This window comes from Kogia breviceps, chromosome 8 (genome assembly GCF_026419965.1).
Source record: "Kogia breviceps isolate mKogBre1 chromosome 8, mKogBre1 haplotype 1, whole genome shotgun sequence".
Taxonomy (NCBI): Eukaryota; Metazoa; Chordata; class Mammalia; order Artiodactyla; family Physeteridae; genus Kogia; species Kogia breviceps.
This window is the reverse complement of record NC_081317.1, coordinates 112,999,772-113,012,334: the sequence shown is the minus strand read 5'-3', so window position 1 is coordinate 113,012,334 and position 12,563 is coordinate 112,999,772. Positions and strand designations below refer to the sequence as shown.

Below are 12,563 nucleotides of genomic sequence, written 5' to 3'. Positions count from 1 at the left end.
TGACATTGACAGATTATATTCTATAAATATAGTTAAGTTTTTAAAACTTTCAGAATTATTTTGGGGACCCATTTTTGTTGCATATTTTTAGTAATTGTGAACTCTTCTCCCACATGGGTTACATCTTAGCCTCAGTTGAAAACGGAGGCTTGAATTCCCCATAAGAGGCATTTACCCTGTTCTCAAACACCTACCATGATGGGAAACTCATTGTTGACTAAATCCATATTCCACTGATACAGTGCTAACGTTTCCCTTACTGGAAAATATTTTTCTGTGGCTTCCACCCACCAGTTCTAGTTTGAACTCTTGGGGTCATACCGCAAGTCTAATTCCTCTTTCAGGAGGTAACACTTTAAGCATCGTATCTGCATACAACTATGGAATATGCATTATCTATTGAATTACGTTTTTCCGGCTTCCATATTAAACATGAAGAAAATGGAGGCTCTTGTAGTAAAGGAAGAGTAGCAAAGTAGTTGGAGGAACCAGAATCAGACTCCACAGCCATTCAGATTTCATCTTGTTGGCAGGTGCTGAAGTGTCTTTCCTACCTCTGGAGTATTAAAAAGGGAGGAAGACAGATATGTATATTGTACGATGAAAGAAAACAATATTGTTGAAAGGAAATTTTACTATGAAGTTTTCAGTGATTAGATGCACCTCAAAGGTCAGTTATTTTAGGTAAGATAATGGGTTTAAAAAAAAAACTTAGTTACTTTAGAGCAGTTTGGCTTACAATAAAATGGAAAAAGGAAGCTGCAGATTCCCATGTACCCCCTGCCCCACACATGCACAGTCTCCCATGTTATCAACATCTGTCACCACATGGTACATTCTACCAAGGATGACCCTACATTGACACATCTGAATCACCCTAAGTCCATAGTTGGCATTCAGTTTCATGCCTTGTGTTGTACATTCTATGGGTTGGACAAATGTGTAATGACTTATACTCATCATTTAAATATCACACATGGTATTTTCACTGCCCTAAAAATCCTCTGTGCTCTGCCTATTCATCTCTCCCCACCAACCCCCAGCCCCACAGCAACCACTGGTCCTTTTTATTGTTTTCATAGTTTCACCTTTTCCATAATGTCCTATAGATGGAATCACACAGTATGTCAGCTTTTCATATTGGCTTCTTTCATTTAGTAATATGCTTTTAAAGTTCCTCCATGTCTTTTCATGGCTTGGCAGCTATCTTTTTTAGCACTGGATAATATTCCATTGTCTGGATGTACCACGGTTTATTTATCCACTCACCTACTGAAGGACATCTTGGTGGCTTCCAGGTTTTGGCAATTATGGATAAAGCTGCTATAAACATCCTCATGCAGGTTTTTATGCGGACATGTTTTTAACTTCTGTGGATAAATACAAAGGAGCATGATTGCTGGATTATATGCTAAGATTATGTTTACTCTTGTAAGAAACTATCACACTGTCTTCCAGAGTAGCTGGATTATTTTGCATTCCCACCGGCAATGAATGAGAGTTCTTGTTATGCCATATTCTCACCAGCTTTTGGTGTTGTCAGTGTTGTGGATTTTGGCCATTCTGCTAGGTGTGTAGTGGTCTCTCATTATTTTAATTTGCATTTCCTGATGACATATGATGTGGAACATCTTTTCATATGCTTATTTGCTATCTGTATATCTTCTTTGGTGAAGTGTCTGTTACAGTCTTTGGCCCATTTTAAAAGTCAGGTTGTTTGTTTTCTTATTGTTGAATTTTAAGTGTTCTTTGTACAGTTTGGATAACAGTCCTTCAGCAGATGTGCCTTTTGCACATATTTTCTCCAAGTCTGTGGCTTATCTTCTAATTCTCTTAATATTTTCTTTCGAAGAGCAGGTGTTTTTAATTTTAATGAAGTCCAGCTTATTAATTATTTTTTCATATATCATGTCTTTGGTATTGTGTCGGAAAAGGCATCACCAAACCCAAGGTCATCTAGATTTTATCCTGTGTTATCTTCTAGGAATTTTAGAGTTTTGTACTTTACTTTTAGGTCTGTGATCCATTTTGAGTTAATTTCTTGTGAAGGGTGTAAAGCCTGTGTTTATATTCATATTGGGGCATGTGGATATCTGGTCGTTCCAGCACCATGTGTTGAAGAGACTGTCTTTCACATTGTATTGCTTTTGCTCTTTTGTCAAAGATCAGTTAACTATATTTATAGAATTCTATTTCTGAGCTCTCTATTGTGTTCCATTGACCTATTTGTCTGTTCTTTCACCAATACCACACTGTGTTGATTACTGTAGCTTTATTGTTAGTCTTAAAATCAGGTAGCGTCAGTCCTCCAACTTTGTTCTTTGTTTTTTTTGTTTTTTTTTGTGGTATGCGGGCCTCTCACTGTTGTGGCCTCTCCCGTTGCAGAGCACAGGCTCCGGACGCACAGGCTCAGCGGCCATGGCTCACGGGCCTAGCCACTCGGCGGCATGTGGGATCTTCCCGGACCGGGGCATGAACCCGTGTCCCCTGCATCGGCAGGCGGACTCTCAACCACTGCGCCACCAGGGAAGCCCTGCCAACTTTGTTCTTTTCTTTCAATATTGTGTTGGCTATTCTGGGTCTTTTACCTTTCCATATAAATTTTAGAATCAGTTTATCGATGTCCACAAAATAACTTTCTGGGATTTTTATTGGGATTGTATTGAATCTGTACATCAAGTTGAGAAGAACTGACATCTTGACAATATTGAGTCTTCCTTTCTCCATGAACATGGAATATGGAATATCTTTCCACTTATTTAGTTTTTTGGTTATGTTCAACAGTTTTGTAGTTTTTCCTCATATAGATCTCATTGTATATATTTTGTTAGATTTATACCTAAGTATTTCATTTTGGGAGGGTGCTAATGTAAATGATATTGTGTTTGTGTTTTTAATTTCAAACTCCATTTATTCATTTTTAGTAGATAGGAAAGCAGTTGACTTTTCTATATTAACCTTCTACCCTACAACTTTGCTATGATTTAGTTCCAGTAGTTTTTTGTTGATTCTTTTGTATTTTCTACATAGACAACCTGTCATCTGCAAACAAAGACAATATTATGTCTTCCTTCCCACTCTGTATACTTTTTTTTCCTTTTCTTCCCATTAGCAAGGACTTCCAGTTTGATGTTGAAAAGGAGTTGTGAGAGTCAACATCCTTACCTTGTACCTGATGTTAGCAGGAAAGCTTCAAGTTTCTCACCATTAAGTATAATGTTACCTGAAGGTTTCTTTAGACAGTCTTTATCAAGTTGAGAACATTCTCCTCTATTTTTAGTTTACTGAGAGTTTTTATCATACTTGAGTTTAAATTTTATCAAATGCTTCTCCTGTATCTATTGATATGATCATGTGATTTTTTTCTTTTTTAGTCTGTCAGTGTGATGGATTACATTAATTGGCTTTCAAATGTTGAACCAGCCTTCCATACCTGGGATAAATCCCACTTGATTTTGATGTATCATTCTTTTTATACTTGTTTGGATTCAATTTGCTAATAATTTGTTGAGGATTTTTGCATCTATGTTCATGACAGATATTGGTCTGTAGTTTTCTTTTCTTGTGATGTCTTTGGCTGGTTTGGGTATTAGGGTAATGCTGGCCTCATAGAATGAGTTAGGAAGTATTCCTTATGCTTCTATCCTTTGAAAGAGATTGTAGAGATTTGATATACTTTGTTCCCTAAATGTTTGATAGAGTTCACTAGGGAACCCATCTGGGCCTGCTGATTTCTGTTTTGGGAGGTTATTAATTACTGATTCAATTTCTTTAGTAGATACAGGTCTACTCACATCATCTGTTTCTTCTTGTGTGAATTTTGGTAGATTGTGTCTTTCAAGGAATTGGTTCATTTCATCTAGGTTATCAAATTTGTGGGCTTTTCCTTTTTATGCTTTAACTTTCCATGTGATCTGTAGTGATACCCCCTCTTTCATTTCAGATATTAGTAATTTTGTGTCCTCTCCTTTTTTTTTCTTAGTTATCCTGCCTAGAGGCTTATTAGTTTTATAGATCTTTTCAAAGAACCATCTTATGGTTTCATTGATTTTCTGTGTTGATTTCCTGTTTTCAATTTTATTGATTTCTGCTCTAATTCTTACTATTTCTTCTGCTTACTTTGGAGCAAATTTAATTTGCTCTTTTTCTAGTTTCCTAAGGTAGAAACTTAGATGATTGATTTTAGATCTCTCTTCTTTTCTAATATATGCGTTCATTGCCTTCATAAATTTCCCTCTGTGCACTGCTTTTGCTGCATCCTGCAAATTTGGTAAGTTATGTTTTCATTTTCATTAAATTCAAAATATTTTAAAATTTCTCAAGATTTCTTATTTGACCCATGTGTTATTTAGAAATGTGTTTAATCTCCACATGTTTTTCTATTTTCCAGTTATCTTTCTGTTATTGATTTCTAGTTTAATTCCACTGTGGTCTGAGAGCAGACCTTGTGTGACTTCTTTTAAATTAGGTAAGATGTATTTTATGGCCCAGAATGTTGTCTATCTAGGTGAATGTTTCATGTGAGCTTCAGAAAGATGTGTATTCTACTGTTGTTGGGTGAAGTGATGTACAGATATCTATTATATCAAGTTGATTGGTGGTGTTGTTGAGTCCAACTGTGTCCTTTCTGATTTTCTGCCTGCTGGATCTCTCCATTTCTGAGGGAGGGGTGTTGAAACCTCCAACTATGATAGTGGATTCATCTACTTTTCCTTGCAGTTGTATTTGTTTTTAGCTCATGTAGTCTGATACACTGTTGTTAGGCAAGTATCCATTAAGAATTGTTATGTATTCTTGGAGAATTGACCCCTTTATCATTATGTAATACCCTTCTTTATCCCTGATACCTTTTCTTACTTTGATGTTTGCACTGTCTGAAGTTAATACAGCTCCTCCTGCTTTCTTTCGGTTATTGTTAGCATGATGTATTTTTCTCCATCCATTTACAGTTGATCTATATGTGTATTTATATTTAAAGTGAGGCAACATATCGTTGGGTCATGCTTTTTGATCCATTCTGACAACCTCTGTCTTGTAATTGGTGCATTTAGATCATTGACATTCAACATTGACATTGATATAGTTAGATTAGGATCTACTATGCTTATTATTGTTTTCTGTTTATTGCTTTTGTTCCTATTTTTCTCTTCCACTCTTTTTCTGCCTCCTTTTATGGTTTCAATTGAGCATTTCCTATGATTCCATTTTCTCCCCTTTCTTAACGTATTAGTTATACTTTTTCTTTTTTACTTTTTCAATGGTTGCCGTAGTGTTTGCAGTATTCATTTATAACTAACCCAACTCTGCTTTCAAATAATATTATAACACTTCACAGTAATGTGAGTACCTTATAATAAAATAATTTTAATTCCTTCCTCTCATTCCTTGTATCATTGCTGCCATTCATAAGCATATATATCTATATACATACATAACATAGATAGTTGAATACATTGTTGCTATTATTTTGAACAAACCGCTACCTCTTAGATCAATTAAGAATAAGAAGAATAAAAGTTTATTTTACCTTCTCTTATTCTAATTCAGTGTTTTTACACTTTATGTAGATCCAAGTTCCTAACCTATATTATTTTCCTTCTCTTGAAAGAACTCTTAACATTTTACACAAGGCTGGTTTACTGGCTATGAATTCTCTCAATTTTTGTTTGTCTGAGAAAGTCTTTATTTCTCCTTTACTTTTGAAGGATAATTTTGCAGAGTACAGAATTCCAGGTTGGTAATTTTTTTTTTTCAACAGTTTATTTCACTCCACTCTCTTCTTGTTTGCACGGTTTCTGGGAAGTTGGATGTAATTCTTTTCTTTGTTCCTCTGTAGGTAAGGTGATTTTTCCCCCTCTGGCATCTTCTAAGGACCTTTTCTTTATCTTTGTTTTTCTGTAGTTTGAAAATTATATGCCCATGTGTAGATTTTTGACATACGGTCTACTTGATGTTCTCTGAATTTCCTGCGTCTGTGGTTTGGTTTCTGACATTAATTTAAGTAAATTATCAGTCATTATTTTTTCAAGTATTTTTTCTGTTCCTTCCTCTCTTTCTTCTCCTTCTGGTGTTCTTGTTATGTGTGTGTTACACCTCTGTAGTTGTCCCACAGCCCTTGGAGGTTCTGTTTCTGTTTCTTTTTTTCAATGTTTGTTCTCTTAGACTTTCAGTTTTTAAGGATTCTGTTGACCAATCCTCAAGCTCAGAGATTCTTCCCTCAGCTGTGTCCAGTCTACTAATAAGCCCACCAAAGGCATTCTTCATTTCTGTTACAATGTTCTTTTTATCTCTACTATTTATTTTTGGTTCTTTCTTAGGATTTCCATCTCTCTGCTGGCATTGCCCATCTGTTCTTTCATGCTGTCCACTTTATCCATTAGACCTCTTAACATATTAATCACAGGGTTTTTTAATACATTTTAAAATTTTACTGTAATAGGTATAGTATCATTAATTTACATGTAATATTTTGTATGCTACATACATTTAAATAGGATATCCCTTTCTAATCCCCATCTAGTATCAGGAAAATGCTTGTAAGTTTGTTCTACCTTGTTGGTAATGGTATGCATTTTAAGTGGCATTGGGCATCCCCCCCACTCCAATCCATCATCTTTAATTGCAGTTGTTTTAAGTTCCTGGTCTCATAATTCCAACATCACTTCCATGTCTGGTTCTCATGCTTGCTTTATCTATTTGTTTTTGGTATGACTTGTAAATTTTTCTTGATATTATGTATCAAGAAAAATGGCTTATGGTACATCAGCCAGATACTATGTACCAGGTAAAAGGAACTGCTGTAACTAGGCCTTTGGTAATGTGCTGGTGAGATATGAAGGGAGAGGAAGCATTTCGTGGTCCTGTAATTAGGGCTTGGTCTTTTAGTGAGACTGTGCTTCCAGGCTGCGAACTTCACAAATGTGTCTCAGTTCTTTCCTCTCCCCTTAGGTGGGACAGGATGGCTAGGTGGGCTGGAGTTGGGTATTTCCCTTCCCCCAGATCAATCGGGGTCTGATAATACTCCAGGTGATTAGGCTCTGGTTCACTAGTTTCTCCCAAGAGCAGGCCTTGTTAAGAAGAACAGAATGCTCTGACATATTTCAAGAGGGTTCCTTTCCCATCACCTACCAGAACCTTGTGGAGATTTTTCTCAGTACTCACGTAGGAGTAGAATAGCTGGTAGGTGTATGTTTTACATTTTAAGGAATTGCTAAATTGTTTTCCCAAAGTGGTTGTACTATTTAAAATTTCCACCAGCAGTCCAGTTTGTCCACATCCTCTCCAACACTTGGTATGGTCAGTCTTTTTTATTTTTTACCATTCTAATAGCTGTCTCATGGCTGTTTTATGTTGTATTTCCTTAATGATTAATGGTATTGAGCCCCTTTCATATGCTTATGTTCATCTGTGTATCTTCTTTGGTGAACTGTCTGTTCGAATCTTTTCCCATTTTAAAAAACTGGGCTTGTGTTCTTGAGTTGTGAGGGCTCTTTATATATTCCAGACACAAGTTCTTTATTAGATATGATAATATCTAATAGAGATATTATTTATTAGGGCTTGGTCTTTTAGTAAGACCAGCCCTAATAAATAGGTTTTGCAAACATTTACTCTTCATGCATGGCTTTTCTTTTCACTTTAACAGTGATTTTAAAAGAAGCAAAAGTTCTTTAATGAAGTCTAATTCCTCAATTTTTTTTAATGGAATGTGCTTTTGGTGTCATAGCTAAGAAATTATTGCCTTACCCAAGGTCACAAAGTGTTTCTTCTATGTTTTCTTCTAAAGTTTTGTAGTTTTATGTTTCACATTTAGTGCCTTGGTCCATATTAGGTTTTTTTTTTTTTTTTTTTTTTTTTGTATATAGTACATATGTATTGAAATTCTTTTTTAGGTTGTTTTTTCACCTATGGTTGTCCAATAGTTTTAGCACTATAAGTTGAGAAGACTGTTGTTTCTCCACTGAATTGCCTTTGCATCTTTGTCAAATATTACTTTTTAATATAGGTGTGGGGCTGTTTCTGGACTCTGTTCTTTTCCATTGATATATTTGTTTATTTTTATGCCAGTACTACAGTTTTGATTACTGATGCTTTATAGTAATTCTTGGAATTGGGTAGAATTATCCTTGAACCTTTGTTCTTCTTTTACAAAGTTGTTTTGGCAATTCTAGGTTTTTTGCAGTTTATTATGAATTTTGTTATCAGCTTGTCAATTTCTACAGAAAAAGCCTGCTGGAACTTTGGTTGAGATTGCATTAAATCTATAGATAAATTTGGAGAGGATTAGCATCTTAATAATATTGGATCTTCTGACCTCTGAACATATTTTTCCATGCTTTTATTTTTACTTTTTGTGGCTTTATATTTCAAATGTGTTTCTTATAGACAGGCAGTCTATAAGTTGGTATTGCTTTTTTTAATCTAAACTGCGTTTTAAGGGGAGTGTTTAGACCATTCACATTTAATGTGATTATTGATATGGTTAGATTTAAATCTGTCATAATTTGTTCTCAATTTGGTCCATCTATTTTTTGTTTCTTTTTCCCTCTTTTTGTGTGCTCTTTTGGATTAACTAAGCTGTAATTCTTCATTGTGCTATTTTGATGATTGATTTAGGGTTTATATTATCTATTTTTACTTATCATTGTCTTTCTTCAAACAATATTATGATGCTTTACATTAGTATAAGAACTTTACAATAATATATTAACATTTCTCTCCTCCCATCCTTTATGCAATTATTGTTATACATTTCTTATGTATATGCTATAAACCCCAATTATATTATTTTGTTTAAATAGTCAATTAAACTTTAGGGATTTAAATAACAAGAAAAAATATTACACGTTTATCCATGCAGTTTCTATTTCCAGTGCTTTTTGTTCCTTTGTGTAAATCCATATTTCCATTTGATATCATTTTCCCTATACCTGAAGAATATCCTTTAATATTCTTATCATGTAGGTTGGCTGGTGATGAATTCTTTCAGCTTTTGTATGTCTGAAAATGTCTTTATTTCACGTTTGTTTTTGAACAAAGATTATAGTATAACAGGTTATAGTATGATAGGTTGGCAGTTTTTTTCTTTCAGCACCTTAAGGATATATCTGTTTTAATGTTGCTTTTTTTTTTTTGGTATGAGGGCCTCTCACTGTCGTAGTCTCTCCCTTTGCGGAGCACAGGCTCCGGACGCGCAGGCTCAGCGGCCATGGCTCACGGGCCCAGCTGCTCTAAGGCATGTGGGATCTTCCCGGACCGGGACACGAACCCGTGTCCCCTGCATCGGCAGGCGGACTCTCAACCACTGCGCCACCAGGGAAGCCCTTTAATGTTGCTTTTTAATTCTAACATGTATCAGTTCTGGGTTGGTCTCGATTGATTGATTATTCTAATTATGAGTTATGTTTTCCTGCTTCTTTGTATGCCTGGTAATCTTTGATTGGATGTCAGAAATTTATAATTTTGCCTTATTGGATGCTGGGTGTTTTTATATTCTTATAAGTATTCTTGTGCTTTGTTTTGGGATGCAGCTAAGTTAGTCAGAAGCAGTTTGATCCTTGCAAGTCTTGCTTTTATGATTTGTTAGGTGGTTCCAGATCTGTTCTCAGTCTAGGGCTAATTATTCCTCACTACTGAGGCCATTCCTTCTCTGTGTGTATTCCTGGCCTTTTGAGTACCAGGCACTCTGTTCTCTAATCCTTTCAGATATTCCTCCTCCCCTCCCCACTTCCATAGTTCCCTCATTTGCGTACACTAATCAATTGTCTGCCAAATATTTGAGTGGGGCCCTCTGAAGACTCCAGGGTTCTGTCTCTGTGTATCTCTCTTCTCTCAGGCACTCTGTTCTGTGGTCTCCAGCTGCCTTGGTCTCCCTGACTCTCAGCCCCATTTCTACAACTCAGGGAGTTGGCTGGACTCTATCTGGGTTCCCTCAAGGCAGTAGACTGGGGGAAATTGTAGGGCTCACCTCACTTACTTCCCATCTCCCAAGAATCAGTGTTCTTCCTTGCTTGAAATCCAGTGATTTGACACAGGTTGTTGCATATATTTTGGCTGTTTTTTGTTGTTGTTTCAAGGGAGTGGGCAGATCTGGTTCTTGTTACTGCATCTTGGGCAGAAGTAAAGCTTTCTATATCACTCACTATTTTTAGCTATTTTGGGAGGAATATGAAGGACAGATAGCCAAATCTTACAGATTCTGAAAATGAGCTGTGTGGTACTCTGTTGATTTTAACACAAGCCGAATGCTCAGAATTATGTTTCTCCCTTCTTCTACTCTCCCTTCCCCAAATTGAAATATGATTCCTCTGATGTGCATCTCTTAGATAGGGTAAGTAGCTATTTGTCCCAGAATTCAACCAATAAGACCCAGTATGGTTGCACAAGAGCCATTCATTTAGGCTGCCCTTCTACTTCTACAGTGGTGCTTGTAAACTTTGTCCTCGATGAAATAGGCTGCTGAAATGTAGCCTGGAGTCGCTTTCTACTCTTCAGGCCCAAATCTTCTTGTACTTCCTCTGCACAGACCACATCAACCCAGCAAGGATTTTCAGGAGAAGAGCAGCCATTGCTGGGAAGGTGGGGAAGTGAGAGAATAGTGCTAATGTGCGGGTCACTGATCAAGCTATTCAGCAATCACATGAGAGAGAGGAGAACAGGAGCAAGCTGCTTTTACTTAGTTTCACTTAACAAATGTTTCTTAGTGTTTCATTTATGCCAGGCACTGTCCAGAGTGCCAGGCATACCAAAGGAATTAAGGAAAATATCAGTAACTAAACCCATCCTCTTCCGACAACTCCACTTTCTTTGAGTCAAAGCTAAAGTCAATGCAGTGACCTCCATATGCAATCTGGCTCCCCATCACCTTTCTGAAATCATCTACTCTTCCCCTTGTTTGTTCTGTTCCAGCTGTTCCTCAAAAATGCCAGATGCATTCTTGCCTCAGGGCCTTTGCACTGGTTATTTCCTCTGCTTGGAAAGCTCTTCCTCCAAATATCTGCGTATCTAACTACCTCACCTTCTTCAAGCCTTTGCTCCTCAATAACACCTACCCCACTGTCCTATAAAATTCTGTCTCCCCTTACCTGCACCCCTATGTTCACTGCAGCACTGTTCACGACAGCCAAGACATGGGAGCAACCTAAGTGTCCATCCACAGAGGAATGGATAAAGAAGGTGTGGCACAGATATACAATGGAATATTACTCAGCCATAAAAAAGAATGAAATAAAGCCATTTGCAGCAACATGGATAGACCTAGGGATTATCATGCTAAGTGAGGTAAGTTAGACAGAGAAAGCCAAATATCATAGGATATCACTTATATGTGGAATCTGAAAAAATGATACAAATGAACTTATTTACAATACAGAAACAGACTTACAGACACAGAAAGCAAACTAATGATTTTCAAAAGGGAAAGGTCGGGGAGAGGGGCAAATTAGGAGTTTGGAATTAACAGATATATACTACAATATATAAAATAGATAAACAACAAAGACTTACCATATAGCACAGGAAATTATATTCAATATCTTATAATAACCTATATTGGAAAAGACTCTGAAAAAGAATATATATGTGCTGTACACCAGAAACTAACACAACATTGTAAATCAACTATACATCAATTTAAAAATTTTTTTAATTAAAAAAATAAAATTCTGTCTCCTCTTTCAGATTCTCAATCTGCCTTACTTGCTCTAGTCTTCCATGGCATTTATAAACCTCTAAATTATTATAAAATATTCTTATTGTGTCTCCCCAAACTTGAATGTAAGCTCCAGGAAGGCAGGATTTTGTCTGATATGTATCCAAGTACCCTAAACAGTGTCTGGCATGTTAGTGAAAGAATAAATAATATATCCTAATCTTTAGATGCTTACAGCCAGGGAAGGAGTTTCTCAGATTACTAAACTCAATATCTAGTTGCAGAGAACTATTTATGCCTAGAAGAGGTTAGTGAGCTAGCAAATCCTTAAATTTGCATGTCATCAGGTACTACTGTTTTAATTTAATTGTATTTAATTTTTTCTAAATAGTTTGACTTTAAAATGTACTTCCCGATTTCTTTTGTTTGTTTGCTTGCTTTTTGTCAAAACTAGCATTTATTCTGGCCTACTAGCTCATACCTGACTTAAAAATATATGTTTCTATGTTTGTGTACCTGTATCAGAAGATTCAACAACACACATCACCTGGCTTTTCTCTAACCCCTCTCACCAGATTCCTCTCTATCAGAAGGTGGGGTGTATGGGGAGGAGTTGGGAAGGGAGCTGTAAGCTCCTTTTAATCTTTTTGCCCGAATGCAGTAGAATTTTTCTGTTATTTTAGGTCTTTGGCATATTTCTTATCTTTTAGAGCTTTGATCTTCAGAGGGTTTTTTATTATGTAATCATGTTCTTATTTTTGGTAATCTATCATAATTTTGTCTATTCCTTGTGGCCTTTGGACAAAGTCATGCATTTAGACAGTTTGGCCTCATATTACCATATATTTCCTGCATTTAAGTGTTGTTTGTTCTTAAGCTCACTTCATGACTATTAATGTCTTATGCTTTCTTT

At 36.2% G+C, this 12,563-nt stretch overlaps 1 protein-coding gene and 1 non-coding gene across 10 annotated transcripts in view; one reads left to right on the top strand and one right to left on the bottom strand.

The window, feature by feature from the left end:
• Positions 1-12,563, top strand: part of LOC131760922 (uncharacterized) — a 96,205-nt gene that overhangs the window by 5,659 nt on the left and 77,983 nt on the right. The window lies entirely within an intron of this gene.
• Positions 1-12,563, bottom strand: part of SCRG1 (stimulator of chondrogenesis 1) — a 28,790-nt gene that overhangs the window by 4,958 nt on the left and 11,269 nt on the right. The window lies entirely within an intron of this gene.